General features: G+C 36.3%; 1 long non-coding RNA gene across 4 annotated transcripts in view; it reads right to left on the bottom strand.

The window, feature by feature from the left end:
- Positions 1 to 16,793, bottom strand: part of LOC147026210 (uncharacterized) — a 190,655-nt gene that overhangs the window by 4,727 nt on the left and 169,135 nt on the right. For all 4 annotated transcript variants that reach the window (XR_015058154.1, XR_015058156.1, XR_015058155.1 and 1 more), the window contains exon 7: positions 8,548 to 8,685. This is a non-coding gene — a long non-coding RNA (uncharacterized LOC147026210). The remainder of the gene's footprint in view (positions 1 to 8,547; positions 8,686 to 16,793) is intronic.

The raw sequence follows: 16,793 nt of genomic DNA, 5'->3' as shown, positions 1-16,793 counted from the left end.
AAATCACACGTTTTCGCTTCAGAATAGTGATGCAGCACACCAATATGAGTCAGACAATGCTTTTGCTTATTTTAAAAAGCTTGTTTTGGGATAATTTGAGCATTTTTTGCGTGAATTTTTTCGCTAAAATGCTCACTATTTCATTGCAATCACACGTTTTCGCTTCAGATAAGTGATGTGGAACAAAAAGTTGAGTCAGACATTGATTTTGTTTGGTTTAAAACGCTTGTTTTAGCGTAATTTGAGCATTTTTTTGCCCGAATTTGAAGGTAAAATACTCACTATTAAAATGAAATCACACGTTTTCGCTTCAGAATAGTGATGCGGAACTGAAAGTTGTCAGACAATGCTTTTGTTTGGTTTAAAAAGCTTGTTTTCGGGTAATTTGAGCATTTTTTTGCGTGAATTTGATGCTAAAATACTCACTCTTTCAATGAAATCGCACGTTTTCGCTTCAGAATAGTGATGCAGAAAAAAAGTTGAGTCAGACATTGCATTTGTTTGGTTTAAAACGCTTGTTTTAGTGTAATTGGAGCATTTTTTTTTGGAGAATTTGAAGCTAAAATACTATTTCAATGAAATTACACGTTTTCGCTTAAGAATAGTGATTTGGAACAAAAAGTTGAGTCAGCCAATGCTTTTGCTTGGTTTAAAAAGCTTGTTTTAGTGTAATTTGAGCATTTTTTGCATGAATTTGAAGCTAAAATACTCACTCTTTCAATGAAATCACATGTTTTCGCTTCAGAATAGTGATGCAGAACAAAAAGTTGAGTCAGACATTGCTTTGGTTTTGTTTAAAAAGCTTGTTTTATGGCAACTTGAGCATTTTTTTGCGCGAATTTTAGGCTGAATACTCACTATTTTAATGAAATCAGACGTTTTCCCTTCAGAATAGTGATGCAGAACACTAATATGAGTCAGACAATGCTTTTGCTTATTTTAAAAAGCTTGTTTTGGGGTAATTTGATCATTTTTTGCGTGAAATTTTTCGCTAAAATGCTCACTATTTCATTGCAATTACACGTTTTCGCTTCAGATAAGTGATGCGGAAAAAAAGTTGAGTCAGACAATGTTTTTGTTTGGTTTGAAAAGCTTGTTTTAGCATAATTGGAGCATTTTTTGCCAGAATTTGAAGGTAAAATATTCACTATTTCAATGGAATCACACGTTTTCGCTTCAGAATAGTGATGGAGAACAAAAAGTTGAGTCAGACATTGATTTTGTTTGGTTTAAAACGCTCGTTTTCGGGTAATTTGAGCATTTTTTTTTTGGAGAATTTGAAGCTAAAATACTATTTCAATGAAATTGCATGTTTTCGCTTCAGAATAGTGATTTGGAGCAAAAAGTTGTCGGACAATGCTTTTGCTAGGTTTAAAACGCTTGTTTTAGCGAAATTTGAGCATTTTTTTGCCCGAATTTGAAGGTAAAATACTCACTATTTCAATGAAATCACACGTTTTCGCTTCAGAATAGTGATGCGGAACTGAAAGTTGAGTCAGACAATGCTTTTGCTTGGTTTAAAAAGCTTGTTTTGCGGGAATTTGAGCATTTTTTGCGTAAATTTGAAGCTAAAATACTCACTATTTCAATGAAATCACACGTTTTCACTTCAGAATTGTGATGCAGAACAAAAAGTTGAGTCAGACATTGATTTTGCTTGGTTTAAAAAGCTTGTTTTAGGCTAATTTGAGGATTTTTTGCGTGAATTTGAAGCTAAAATACTCACTATTTCAATGAAATCACACGTTTTCGCTTCAGAATAGTGATGCAGAACAAAAATTTGAGTCAGACGTTGCTTTTGTTTGGTTCAAAAACGCTTGTTTGGTGTAATTTGAGCATTTTTTGGTCGAATTTGTAGTTAAATACTCACTATTTCAATGAAATCACACGTTTTCGCTTCAGCATTGTGATGCAGAACAAAAAGTTGAGTCAGACATTGCTTTTGTTTGGTTTAAAACGCTTGTTTTAGGGTAATTTGAGCATTTTTTTGGCGAATTTGAAGCTAAAATACTCACTATTTCAATGAAATTACACGTTTTTGCTTCAGAATCGTGATTTGGAACAAAAAGTTGAGTCAGACAATGCTTTTGTTTGGTTTAAAACGCTTGTTTTGGGGGAACTTGAGCATTTTTTGCGTAAATTTGAAGCTAAAATACTCACTATTTTAATGAAATCACATGTTTTCACTTCAGAATTGTGATGCAGAACAAAAAGTTGAGTCAGACATTGCTTTTGTTTGGTTTAAAAAGCTTGTTTTCGGGTAATTTGAGCATTTTTTTGCGTGAATTTGAAGCTAAAATACTCACTCTTTCAAGGAAATCGCACGTTTTAGCTTCAGAATAGTGATGCAGAACAAAAAGTTGAGTCAGACATTGCATTTGTTTGGTTTAAAACGCTTGTTTTAGTGTAATTGGAGCATTTTTTTTGGAGAATTTGAAGCTAAAATACTATTTCAATGAAATTACACGTTTTCGCTTCAGAATAGTGATTTGGAACAAAAAGTTGAGTCAGCCAATGCTTTTGCTTGGTTTAAAAAGATTGTTTTAGTGTAATTTGAGCATTTTTTGCATGAATTTGAAGCTAAAATACTCACTCTTTCAATGAAATCACATGTTTTCGCTTCAGAATAGTGATGCAGAACAAAAAGTTGAGTCAGACATTGCTTTGGTGTTGTTTAAAAAGCTTGTTTTATGGCAACTTGAGCATTTTTTTGCGCGAATTTGAGGCTGAATACTCACTATTTCAATGAAATCACACGTTTTCCCTTCAGAATAGTGATGCAGAACACTAATATGAGTCAGACAATGCTTTTGCTTATTTTAAAAAGCTTGTTTTGGGGTAATTTGATCATTTTTTGCGTGAAAATTTTCGTTAAAATGCTCACTATTTCATTGCAATTACACGTTTTCGCTTCAGATAAGTGATGCGGAAAAAAAGTTGAGTCAGACAATGTTTTTGTTTGGTTTGAAAAGCTTGTTTTAGCATAATTTGAGCATTTTTTTGCCGGAATTTGAAGGTAAAATATTCACTATTTCAATGGAATCACACGTTTTCGCTTCAGAATAGTGATGCAGAACAAAAAGTTGAGTCAGACATTGATTTTGTTTGGTTTAAAACGCTTGTTTTCGGGTAATTTGAGCATTTTTTTTGAGAATTTGAAGCTAAAATACTATTTCAATGAAATTGCATGTTTTTGCTTCAGAATAGTGATTTGGAAAAAAAAGTTGCGTCGGACAATGCTTTTGCTAGGTTTAAAAAGCTTGTTTTAGGGTAATTTGAGCATTTTTTTGCGCGAATTTGAAGCGAAAATACTCACTATTTCAATGATATCACACGTTTTCGCTTCAGAATAGTGATGCAGAACACTAATATGAGTCAGACAATGCTTTTGCTTATTTTAAAAAGCTTGTTTTGGGGTAATTTGAGCATTTTTTGTGTGAATTTTTTCGCTAAAATGCTCACTATTTCATTGCAATCACACGTTTTCGCTTCAGATAAGTGATGCGGAACAAAAAGTTGAGTCAGATATTGATTTGTTTGGTTCAAAACGCTTATTTTAGTGTAATTTGAGCATTTTTTGCGTCAATTTTTTTAGCTAAAATGCTCACTATTTCATTGCAATCACACGCTTTCGCTTCAGAATAGTGATGCGGAACAAAAAGTTGAGTCAGACATTGCATTTGTTTGGTTTAAAACGCTTGTTTTCGGGTAATTTGAGCATTTTTTATTCGAGAATTTGAAGCTAAAATACTCACTATTTCAATGAAATCACACGTTTTCACTTCAGCATAGTGATGCAGAACAAAAAGTTGAGTCAGATGTTGCTTTTGTTTGGTTTAAAACGCTTGTTTTAGTGTAATTGGAGCATTTTTTTTGGAGAATTTGAAGCTAAAATACTATTTCAATGAAATCACACGTTTTCCCTTCAGAATAGTGATGCAGAACACTAATATGAGTCAGACAATGCTTTTGCTTATTTTAAAAAGCTTGTTTTGGGGTAATTTGATCATTTTTTGCGTGAAAATTTTCGTTAAAATGCTCACTATTTCATTGCAATTACACGTTTTCGCTTCAGATAAGTGATGCGGAAAAAAAGTTGAGTCAGACAATGTTTTTGTTTGGTTTGAAAAGCTTGTTTTAGCATAATTTGAGCATTTTTTGCCGGAATTTGAAGGTAAAATATTCACTATTTCAATGGAATCACACGTTTTCGCTTCAGAATAGTGATGCAGAACAAAAAGTTGAGTCAGACATTGATTTTGTTTGGTTTAAAACGCTTGTTTTCGGGTAATTTGAGCATTTTTTTTGAGAATTTGAAGCTAAAATACTATTTCAATGAAATTGCATGTTTTTGCTTCAGAATAGTGATTTGGAAAAAAAAGTTGTGTCGGACAATGCTTTTGCTAGGTTTAAAAAGCTTGTTTTAGGGTAATTTGAGCATTTTTTTGCGCGAATTTGAAGCGAAAATACTCACTATTTCAATGATATCACACGTTTTCGCTTCAGAATAGTGATGCAGAACACTAATATGAGTCAGACAATGCTTTTGCTTATTTTAAAAAGCTTGTTTTGGGGTAATTTGAGCATTTTTTGTGTGAATTTTTTCGCTAAAATGCTCACTATATCATTGCAATCACACGTTTTCGCTTCAGATAAGTGATGCGGAACAATAAGTTGAGTCAGATATTGCTTTGTTTGGTTCAAAACGCTTATTTTAGGGTAATTTGAGCATTTTTTGCGTGAATTTTTTTTGCTAAAATGCTCACTATTTCATTGCAATCACACGCTTTCGCTTCAGAATAGTGATGCGGAACAAAAAGTTGAGTCAGACATTGCATTTGTTTGGTTTAAAACGCTTGTTTTCGGGTAATTTGAGCATTTTTTTTCGAGAATTTGAAGCTAAAATACTCACTATTTCAATGAAATCACACGTTTTCACTTCAGCATAGTGATGCAGAACAAAAAGTTGAGTCAGACATTGATGTTGCTTGGTTTAAAAAGCTTGTTTTAGGCTAATTTGAGGATTTTTTGCGTGAATTTGAAGCTAAAATACTCACTATTTCAATGAAATCACACGTTTTCGCTTCAGAATAGTGATGCAGAACAAAAATTTGAGTCAGACGTTGCTTTTGTTTGGTTCAAAAACGCTTGTTTTGGTGTAATTTGAGCATTTTTTGGTCGAATTTGTAGTTAAATACTCACTATTTCAATGAAATCACACGTTTTCGCTTCAGCATTGTGATGCAGAACAAAAAGTTGAGTCAGACATTGCATTTGTTTGGTTTAAAACGCTTGTTTTAGTGTAATTGGAGCATTTTTTTGGGAGAATTTGAAGCTAAAATACTATTTCAATGAAATTACACGTTTTCGCTTCAGAATAGTGATTTGGAACAAAAAGTTGAGTCAGCCAATGCTTTTGCTTGGTTTAAAAAGATTGTTTTAGTGTAATTTGAGCATTTTTTGCATGAATTTGAAGCTAAAATACTCACTCTTTCAATGAAATCACATGTTTTCGCTTCAGAATAGTGATGCAGAACAAAAAGTTGAGTCAGACATTGCTTTGGTGTTGTTTAAAAAGCTTGTTTTATGGCAACTTGAGCATTTTTTTGCGCGAATTTGAGGCTGAATACTCACTATTTCAATGAAATCACACGTTTTCCCTTCAGAATAGTGATGCAGAACACTAATATGAGTCAGACAATGCTTTTGCTTATTTTAAAAAGCTTGTTTTGGGGTAATTTGATCATTTTTTGCGTGAAAATTTTCGTTAAAATGCTCACTATTTCATTGCAATTACACGTTTTCGCTTCAGATAAGTGATGCGGAAAAAAAGTTGAGTCAGACAATGTTTTTGTTTGGTTTGAAAAGCTTGTTTTAGCATAATTTGAGCATTTTTTTGCCGGAATTTGAAGGTAAAATATTCACTATTTCAATGGAATCACACGTTTTCGCTTCAGAATAGTGATGCAGAACAAAAAGTTGAGTCAGACATTGATTTTGTTTGGTTTAAAACGCTTGTTTTCGGGTAATTTGAGCATTTTTTTGAGAATTTGAAGCTAAAATACTATTTCAATGAAATTGCATGTTTTTGCTTCAGAATAGTGATTTGGAAAAAAAAGTTGCGTCGGACAATGCTTTTGCTAGGTTTAAAAAGCTTGTTTTAGGGTAATTTGAGCATTTTTTTGCGCGAATTTGAAGCGAAAATACTCACTATTTCAATGATATCACACGTTTTCGCTTCAGAATAGTGATGCAGAACACTAATATGAGTCAGACAATGCTTTTGCTTATTTTAAAAAGCTTGTTTTGGGGTAATTTGAGCATTTTTTGTGTGAATTTTTTCGCTAAAATGCTCACTATTTCATTGCAATCACACGTTTTCGCTTCAGATAAGTGATGCGGAACAATAAGTTGAGTCAGATATTGCTTTGTTTGGTTCAAAACGCTTATTTTAGGGTAATTTGAGCATTTTTTGCGTCAATTTTTTTAGCTAAAATGCTCACTATTTCATTGCAATCACACGCTTTCGCTTCAGAATAGTGATGTGGAACAAAAAGTTGAGTCAGACATTGCATTTGTTTGGTTTAAAACGCTTGTTTTCGGGTAATTGAGCATTTTTTATTCGAGAATTTGAAGCCAAAATACTCACTATTTCAATGAAATCACACGTTTTCACTTCAGCATAGTGATGCAGAACAAAAAGTTGAGTCAGACGTTGCTTTTGTTTGGTTCAAAAACGCTTGTTTTGGTGTAATTTGAGCATTTTTTTGGTCAAATTTGTAGCTAAAATACTCACTATTTCAATGAAATCCACGTTTTCGCTTCAGCATAGTGACGCAGAATAAAAAGTTGAGTCAGACATTGCTTTTGTTTGGTTTAAAACGCTTGTTTTAGGGTAATTTGAGCATTTTTTTTGGCGAATTTGAAGCTAAAATACTCACTATTTCAATGAAATTACTCGTTTTTGCTTCAGAATCGTGATTTGGAACAAAAGGTTGAGTCAGACAATGCTTTTGTTTGGTTTAAAAAGCTTGTTTTGGGGGAAATTGAGCATTTTTTTGCACGAATTTGAAGATAAAATACTCACTATTTCAATGAAATCACACACTTTCGCTTCAGAATAGTGATGCAGAAGAAAAAGTTGAGTCAGACATTGCTTTTGTTTTGTTTAAAAAGCTTGTTTTATGGCAACTTGAGCATTTTTTTGCGTGAATTTGAGGCGAAAATACTCACTATTTCAATGAAATCACACGTTTTCCCTTCAGAATAGTGATGCAGAACACTAATACGAGTCAGACAATGCTTTTGCTTATTTTAAAAAGCTTGTTTTAGCGTAATTTGAGCATTTTAATGCCCGAATTTGAAGGTAAAATACTCACTATTTCAATGAAATCACACGTTTTTGCTTCAGCATAGTGATGCAGAACAAAAAGTTGAGTCAGACATTGATTTTGTTTGGTTTACAAAGCTTGTTTTAGGGTAATTTAAGCATTTTCCCGTGAATTTGAAGCTAAAATACTCACAATTTCAATGAAATCACATGTTTTCCCTTCAGAATAGTGATGCAGAACACAAATATGAATCAGGCAATGCTTTTACTTGGTTTAAAAAGCTTGTTTTCGGGTAATTTGATCATTTTTTTGCGCGAATTTGAAGCTAAAATACTCACTATTTCAATGAAATCACACGTTTTCGCTTCAGAATAGTGATGCGTAACAGGAAGTTGAGTCAGACAATGCTTTTGATTGGGTTAAAAAGCTTGTTTTCGGGGAATTTGAGCATTTTTTTTGCCCAAATTTGAAGGTAAAATACTCAATATTTCAATGAAATCACAAGTTTTGGCTTCAGAATAGTAATGCAGAGCAAAAAGTTGAGCCAGACATTGCTTTTGCTTGGTTTAAAATGCTTGTTTTAGGGTAATTTGAGCAATTATTTGCTCGAATTTGAAGCTAAAATACTCACTATTTCAATGAAATCACACGTTTCGCTTCAGAATAGTGATGCAGAACAAAAAGTTGAATCAGACATTGCTTTTGTTTGGTTAAAAACGCTTGTTTTAGTGTAATTTGAGCATTTTTTTTGGCTAATTTGAAGCTAAAATACTCACTATTTCAAGGAAATTACACGTTTTTGCTTCAGAATAGTGATTTGGAACAAAAAGTTGTGTCAAACAATGCTTTTGTTTGGTTTAAAAAGCTTGTTTTGGGGGAACTTGAGCATTTTTTTTTTGCCCGAATTTGAAGGTAAAATACTCACTATTTCAATGAAATCACACGTTTTCGCATCAGAATAGTGATCCAGAACCAAAAGTTGAGTCAGATAATGCTTTTGTTTTCTTTAAAAAGCTAGTTTTATGGTAATTTGAGCATTTTTTTAGGGGAATTATGAGGTAAAATATTCACTCTTTCAATGAAATCGCACGTTTTCGCTCGGACTAGTGATGCAGAACAAAAAGTTGAGTCAGACATTGCCATTGTATTGTTCAAAAAGCTTGTTTTATGACAACTTGAGCATTTTTTTGCGCGAACTTGAAGCGAAAATACTCACTATTTCTTTGCAATCACACGTTTTCGCTTCAGATTCGTGATGCTTCTCAGCAGGATCAAATCAGCAGGAGCCATCACCTCCTGAATCACATGGTGTTATTTGACATTGGTTGCTTCTTCCGTTCTCGAGTTATCGTGCCTACAAACAAACAAACAAACAAACAAACAAACAGAAAAGGAAGTCATAAATATACTGACGAAATCTTTAGATTTCGTAAGTAACAAACAAACAGAAAAGGAAGTCATAAATATACTGACGAAATCTTTAGATTTCGTAAGTAACAAACAAACAGAAACGGAAGAATCAATATACTGACGAAATCTTTAGATTTCGTAAGCAACAAACAGAAAAGGAAGGCATCAATATACTTACGAAACCTTTAGATTTCGTAAGTAACAAACAAGCAGTCATCGCCTGGTACTTACAAAATCGTCAACTTGACCTCTGACCTTGTCTAATTAAAGCTGTCTCTCGAGAAGGTAGCAACGCAAACCAGAAGTTTCCATGATGATTCTGTGCCAAACCATCAAAAATCGAATGTTTTGGATGTTTGACCTCACTGTGACCTTGACCTTTGACCGATTTTGATGAAAATCTAATCAGCGATAGAACCACCCTCCTGAATCACGTGGTGTAATTTGACATTGGTGGCTTCTTCCGTTCTCGAGTTATCTGAACCAAACCATCAAAAATCGAATATTTGACCTCACTGTGACCTTGACCTTTGACCGATTTTGACCAAAATCTAATCAGCAGGAGCCATCACCTCCTGAATCACATGGTGTTATTTGACATTGGTTGTTTCTTCCGTTCTCGAGTTATCGTGCCTACAAACAAACAAACAAACAAACAAACAGAAAAGGAAGTCATCAATATACTGACGAAATCTTTAGATTTTGTAAGTAACAAACAAACAGAAACAGAAGAATCAATATACTGACGAAATCTTTAGATTTCGTAAGTAACAAACAGAAACGGAAGGCATCAATATACTTACGAAATCTTTAGATTTCGTAAGTAACAAACAAGCAGTCATCGCCTGGTACTTACAAAATCGTCAACTTGACCTCTGACCTTGTCTAATTAAAGCTGTCTCTCGAGAAGGTAGCAACGCAAACCAGAAGTTTCCATGATGATTCTGTGCCAAACCATCAAAAATCGAATGTTTTGGATGTTTGACCTCACTGTGACCTTGACCTTTGACCGATTTTGATGAAAATCGAATCAGCGATAGAACCACCCTCCTGAATCACGTGGTGTAATTTGACATTGGTGGCTTCTTGTGTTCTCGAGTTATCTGAACCAAACCATCAAAAATCCAATATTTGACCTCACTGTGACCTTGACCTTTGACCGATTTTGACCAAAATCTAATCAGCAGGAGCCATCACCTCCTGAATCACATGGTGTTATTTGACATCGGTAGCTTCTTCTGTTCTCGAGTTATCGTGCCTACAAACAAACAAACAAACAAGCAGTATTAGACTGGTACTTACGAAATCGTCAACTTGACCTCTGGGCTTATCTAATAAAAGCTGTCGCGAGAGAAGGTAGCGACGTGAACCAGAAGTTTCTACGATGATTCTGGACCAAACCATCAAAAATCGAATGTTTTGGATGTTTGACCTCACTGTGACCTTGACCTTTGACCGATTTTGACCAAAATCTAATCAGCGCGAGCCATCACGCTCCTGAATAAAGTGGTGTCATTTGACATTGGGAGCATCTTCCGTTCTCGAGTTATCGTGCCTACAAACAAACAAACAAACATACAAACATATAAACATACAGAAACGGAAGGCATCAATATACTTACGAAATCTTTAGATTTCATAAGTAACAAACGGAAGTCATCAATGTACTTACGAAATCTTTAGATTTTGTAAGTAACAAACAAGCAGTCAGAGACTGGTACTTACGAAATCGTCAACTTGACCTCTGACCTTGTCAAATAAAAGCCATCTCGAGAAGGTAGCGACGCAAACCAGAAGTTTCTACGATGATTCTGTATCAAACCATCAAAAATTGTCATGTCGACCGAAGCAAAAATCTCCATTTCTTCACGCAATTATACCTTAACGTAACTCAACGACGTGTCTGCTCGAGCGCACTGCATCATGGGGCGACCCGTGACGCGTCGAGTGAAATATTTTTAATACAATCTTAAAACGTCTCCAAAACATCCGATTTTTACCAGAATTTCGACAACTGAGTTTTAAGCATACGAAGCGATCGCAAAAACCGAAGACAAAATTAAAATCGAAGTTAAAACGAACTCGTAATGTGAAGCGAAGCAAAAATACTCCATTGCTCCACGTGAATTTACGGAATAATGTTTGACCTCACTGTGACCTTGACCTTTGACCGATTTTGACCAAAATCAAATCAGCACAAGTCATCACCTCATGAATCACATGGTGTTATTTGACATTGGTTGCTTCTTCCGTTCGAGTTATCGTGCCTTCAAACAAACAAACAAACAAACAAACAAGCAGTCATAGACTGGTACTTACGAAATCGTCAACTTGACCTCTGACCTTGTATAATCAAAGCTATCTCTCGAGAAGGTAGCGACACAAACCAAAAGTTTCCACGTTGTTTCTGTACCAAAACATCAAAAATCCAATGTTTTGGATGTTTGACATCACTGTGACCTTGACCTTTGACCGATTTTGACCAAAATCTAATCAGCGCTAGTCACCACGCTCCTGAATCACCTGGTGCAATTTGACATTGGTAGCTTCTTCCGTTCTCGAGTTATCATTTTTTGGATGTTTGACCTCACTGTGACCTTGACCTTTGACCGATTTTGACCAAAATCGAATCAGCACTAGCCATCACCGTTGTGAATCACCGATTGTAATTTGACATTAGTAGCTTCTTCCGTTCTCGAGTTATCTGTTCCAAACCATCAAAAATCGAATATTTGACCTCGTTGTGACCTTGACCTTTGACCGATTTCGACCAAAATCTAATCAGCACTTGCCATCACCCTCCTGAATCACGTGGTGTAATTTGACATTGGTAGCTTCTTCCCTTCTCGAGTTATCATGCCTACAAACAAACAAACAAACAAACAAACATACAAACAAACAAACAAACAAACATAAACGGAAGTTATCAATATACTTCCGAAATCTTTAGATTTCGGAAGTAACAAACAAGCAGTCATAGACTGGTACTTACGAAATCGTCAACTTGACCTCTGACCTTGTTTCATAAAAGCTGTCTCTGGAGAAGGTTGCGACGCAAACCACAAGTTTCTACGATGATTGTCCCAAACCATCAAAAATCAAATGTTTAGGATGTTTGACCTCACTGTGACCTTGACCTTTGACCGATTTTGACCAAATCTAATCAGCGCTCGCCACCCCCCTCCTGAATCACGTGGTGTAATTTGATATTGGAAGCTTCTTCCATTCTCGAGTTATCGTGCCTACAAACAAACAAACAAGCAGTCATAGACTGGTACTTAAGAAATCGTCAACTTGATCTCTGACCTTGTCTAATGAAAGCTGTCTCTCGAGAAGGTAGCGACGCAAACCAGAAGTTTCTACTATGACTCTGTATCAAACCATCAAAAATCGTAACGTCGACCGAAGCAAAAATCTCCATTTCTCCAAGCAATTATACCTTAACGTAACTCAACGACGCGTCTGCTCGGGCGCACTGCATCATGGGACTACCCGTGACGCGTCGAGTGAAATATTTTTTATACAATCTTAAAACGTCTCCAAAACATCCGATTTTTACCAGAATTTTGACAACAGAGTTTTAAGCGTCCTCAGCTATCGCAAAAACCCAAGACAAAATTAAAATCGAAGTTAAAACGAACTCGTAACGTCGAGCGAAGCAAAAATACTCCATTTCTCCACATGAATTTACGGAATTATGTTTTACCTCACTGTGAGCTTGACCTTTGACCGATTTTGACCAAAATATAATCAGCAGGAGCCATCACCCTCATGAATCACGTGTTGTAATTTGACATTGGTAGCTTCTTCCGTTCTCGAGTTGTCGTGCCTACAAACAAACAAACAGGCAGTCATCGACTGGTACTTACGAAATCGTCGACTTGACCTCTGACCTTGTGTAATCAAAGCTGTCTCTCGAGAAGGTAGCTACACAAACCAGAAGTTTCCACGTTGTTTCTGCACCAAACCATCAAAAATCGAATGCTTTGGATGTTTGACCTCACTGTGACCTTGACCTTTGACCGATTTTGACCAAAATCTAATCAGCGCTCGCCACCACTCTCCTGAATCACTTGGTGTAATTTGACATTGGGAGCTTCTTCCGTTCTCGAGTTATCATTTTTTGGATGTTTGACCTCACTGTGACCTTGACCTTTGACCGATTTTGACCAAAATCAAATCAGCAGGAGCCATCACCTCCTGAATCACATGGTGTTATTTGACATTGGTTGCTTCTTCCGTTCTTGAGTTATCGTGCCTACAAACAAACAAACAAACAAACAAACAAACAAACAGAAAAGGAAGTCATCAATATACTGACGAAATCTTTAGATTTCGCAAGTAACAAACAAACAGAAACGGAAGAATCAATATACTGACGAAATCTTTAGATTTAGTAAGTAACAAACAGAAATGGAAGGCATCAATATACTTACGAAATCTTTAGATTTCGTAAGTAACAAACAAGCAGTCATCGCCTGGTACTTACAAAATCGTCAACTTGACCTCTGACCTTGTCGAATTAAAGCTGTCTCTCGAGAAGGTAGCAAGGCAAACCAGAAGTTTCCATGATGATTCTGTGCCAAACCATCAAAAATCGAATGTTTTGGATGTTTGACCTCACTGTGACCTTGACCTTTGACCGATTTTGATGAAAATCTAATCAGCGATAGAACCACCCTCCTGAATCACGTGGTGTAATTTGACATTGGTGGCTTCTTCCGTTCTCGAGTTATCTGAACCAAACCATCAAAAATCGAATATTTGACCTCACTGTGACCTTGACCTTTGAGCGATTTTGACCAAGATCTAATCAGCAGGAGCCATCACCTCCTGAATCACATGGTGTTATTTGACATCGGTAGCTTCTTCCGTTCTCGAGTTATCGTGCCTACAAACAAACAAACAAACAAGCAGTCATCGACTGGTACTTACGAAATCGTCAACTTGACCTCTGGGCTTGTCTAATAAAAGTTGTCGCGAGAGAAGGTAGCGACGTGAACCAGAAGTTTCTACGATGATTCTGGACCAAACCATCAAAAATCGAATGTTTTGGATGTTTGACCTCACTGTGACCTTGACCTTTGACCGATTTTGATCAAAATCTAATCAGCGCGAGCCATCACACTCCTGAATAAAGTGGTGTCATTTGACATTGGGAGCATCTTCCGTTCTCGAGTTATCGTGCCTACAAACAAACAAACAAACAAACAAACATACAAACATACAAACATACAAACATACAGAAACGGAAGGCATCAATATACTTACGAAATCTTTAGATTTCATAAGTAACAAACGGAAGTCATCAATGTACTTACGAAATCTTTAGATTTCATAAGTAACAAACAAGCAGTCAGAGACTGGTACTTACGAAATCGTCAACTTGACCTCTGACCTTGTCTAATCAAAGCTGTCTCTCGAGAAGGTAGCAACACAAACCAGAAGTTTCCACGTTGTTTCTGTTCCAAAACATCAAAATCCAATGTATTGGATGTTTGACCTCACTGTATCCTTGACCTTTGACCGATTTTGACCAAAATCTAATCAGCGCTAGCCACCACCCTCCTGAATCACATGGTGTAATTTGACATTGGTAGCTTCTTCCGTTCTCGAGTTATCATTTTTTGGATGTTTGACCTCACTGTGACCTTGACCTTTGACCGATTTCGACTAAAACCTAATCAGCACTTGCCATCACCGTCCTGAATCACGTGGTGTAATTTGACATTGGTTGCTTCCTCCGTTCTCGAGTTATCGTGCCTACAAACAAACAAACAAACATACAAACAAACAAACAGAAACGGAAGTCATCAATATCCTTACGAAATCTTTAGATTTCGTAAGTAACAAACGGAAGTCATCAATATCCTTACGAAATCTTTAGATTTCGTAAGTAACAAACGGAAGTCATCAATATACTTTCGAAATCTTTAGATTTCGAAAGTAACAAACAAACAAACGGAAGTCATCAATATACTTACGAAATCTTTAGATTTCGTAAGTAACAAACAAACAAACAAACAAGCAGTCATAGACTGGTACTTCCGAAATCGTCAACTTGACCTCTGACCTTGTCGAATAAAAGCTGTCTCTCGAGAAGGTAGTGAAGCAAACTAGAAGTTTCTATGATGATTCTGTCCCAAACCATCAAAAATCGAATGTTTTGGATGTTTGACCTCACGCTGACCTTGACCTTTGACCGATTTTGACCAAAATCTAAACATTGCTAGCCACCACCCTCCTGAATCACGTGGTGTAACTTGATGTTGGCAGCTTCTTCCGTTCTCGAGTTATCATTTTTTGGATGTTTGACCTCACTGTGACCTTGACCTTTGACAGATTTTGACCAAAATATAATCAGCACTAGCCATCACCCTCCTGAATCACCTGGTGTAATTTGACATTGGTAGCTTCTTCCGTTCTCGAGTTATCTGTACCAAACCATCAAAAATCGGATATTTGACCTCACTGTGACCTTGACCTTTGACCGATTTCGACCAAAATCTAATCAGCACTTGCCACCACTCTCCTGAATCACGTGGTCTAATTTAACATTGTTAGCTTCTTCCGTTCTCGAGTTATCGTGCCTACAAACAAACAAACATACAAACAAACAGAAACGGAAGGCATCAATAAACTTACGAAATCTTTAGATTTCGTAAGTAACAAACGGAAGTCATCAATGTACTTACGAAATCTTTAGATTTCGGAAGTAACAAACAAGCAGTCAGAGACGGGTACTTACGAAATCGTCAACTTGACCTCTGACCTTGTCTAATAAAAGCGGTCTCTCGAAAAAGTCGCGACGCAAACCAGAAGTTTCTACGATGATTCTGGATCAAACCATCAAAAATTGTAATGTCGACCAAAGCAAAAATCTCCATTTCTCCACGCAATTATACCTAAACTTAACTCATCGACGCGTCTGCTCGGGTGCACTGCATCATGGGACGACCCGTGATGCGTCGAGTGAAATATTTTTTTATACAATCTTAAAACGTCTCCAAAACATCCGATTTTTACCAGAATTTCGACAACCGAGTTTTAAGCATCCGAAGCGATCGCAAAAACTGAAGACAAAATTAACATCGAAGTTAAAACGAACTCGCAACATCGAGCGAAGTAAAAATACTCCATTTCTCTACGTGAATTTACGGAATTATGTTTGACCTCAATTATGTGACCTTAACCTTTGACCGATTTTGACCAAAATCTAATCAGCACAAGCCATCACCCTCCTGAATCACATGGTTAATTTGACATTGGTAGCTTCTTCCGTTCTCGAGTTATCATGCCTACAAACAAACAAACAAACAGAAACGGAAGTCATCAATATACTTACAAAATCTTGAGATTCCGTAAGCAACAAACAAACAAACGGAAGGCATCAATATACTTACAAAATCTTTAGATTTCCTAAGTAACAAACAAGCAGTCATAGACTGGTACTTACGAAATCGTCAACTTGACCTCTGACCTTGTCTAATAAAAGCTGTCTCTCGAGAAGGTAGCAACGCAAACCAGAAGTTTCCACGATGATTCTGTGCCAAACCATCAAAAATCGAATGTTTTGGATGTTTCACCTCACTGTGACCTTGACCTTTGACCGATTTTGACTAAAATCTAATCAGCGCTAGCCACCACGCTCCTGAATCACGTGGTGTAATTTGACGTTGGTGGCTTCTTCCGTTCTTGAGTGATCTGAACCAAACCATCAAAAATCGAATATTTCACCTCACTGTGACCTTGACCTTTGACCCATTTTGACCAAAATCTAATCAGCACGAGCCTTCAGCCTCCTGAATCGCGTGGTGTAATTTGACATTGGCAGCTTCTTCCTTTCTTGAGTTATCTGTACCAAACCATCAAAAATCGAATATTTGACCTCGCTGTGACCATGACCTTTGACCGATTTTGACCAAAATCTAATCAGCGCTCGCCACCATCCTCCTGAATCATGTGGTGTAATTTGACATTGGGAGCTTCTTCCGTTCTCGAGTTATCATTTTTTGGATGTTTGACCTCACTGTGACCTTGACCTTTGACCGA

The sequence above is a fragment of the Eptatretus burgeri genome, chromosome 5, assembly GCF_056783735.1.
Source record: "Eptatretus burgeri isolate ZD-2024b chromosome 5, Ebu_testis_v1, whole genome shotgun sequence".
In the NCBI taxonomy this organism is placed as follows: Eukaryota; Metazoa; Chordata; class Myxini; order Myxiniformes; family Myxinidae; genus Eptatretus; species Eptatretus burgeri.
Note: the sequence above shows the minus strand (reverse complement) of the source record. Positions and strands in the feature narration are given on the sequence as shown.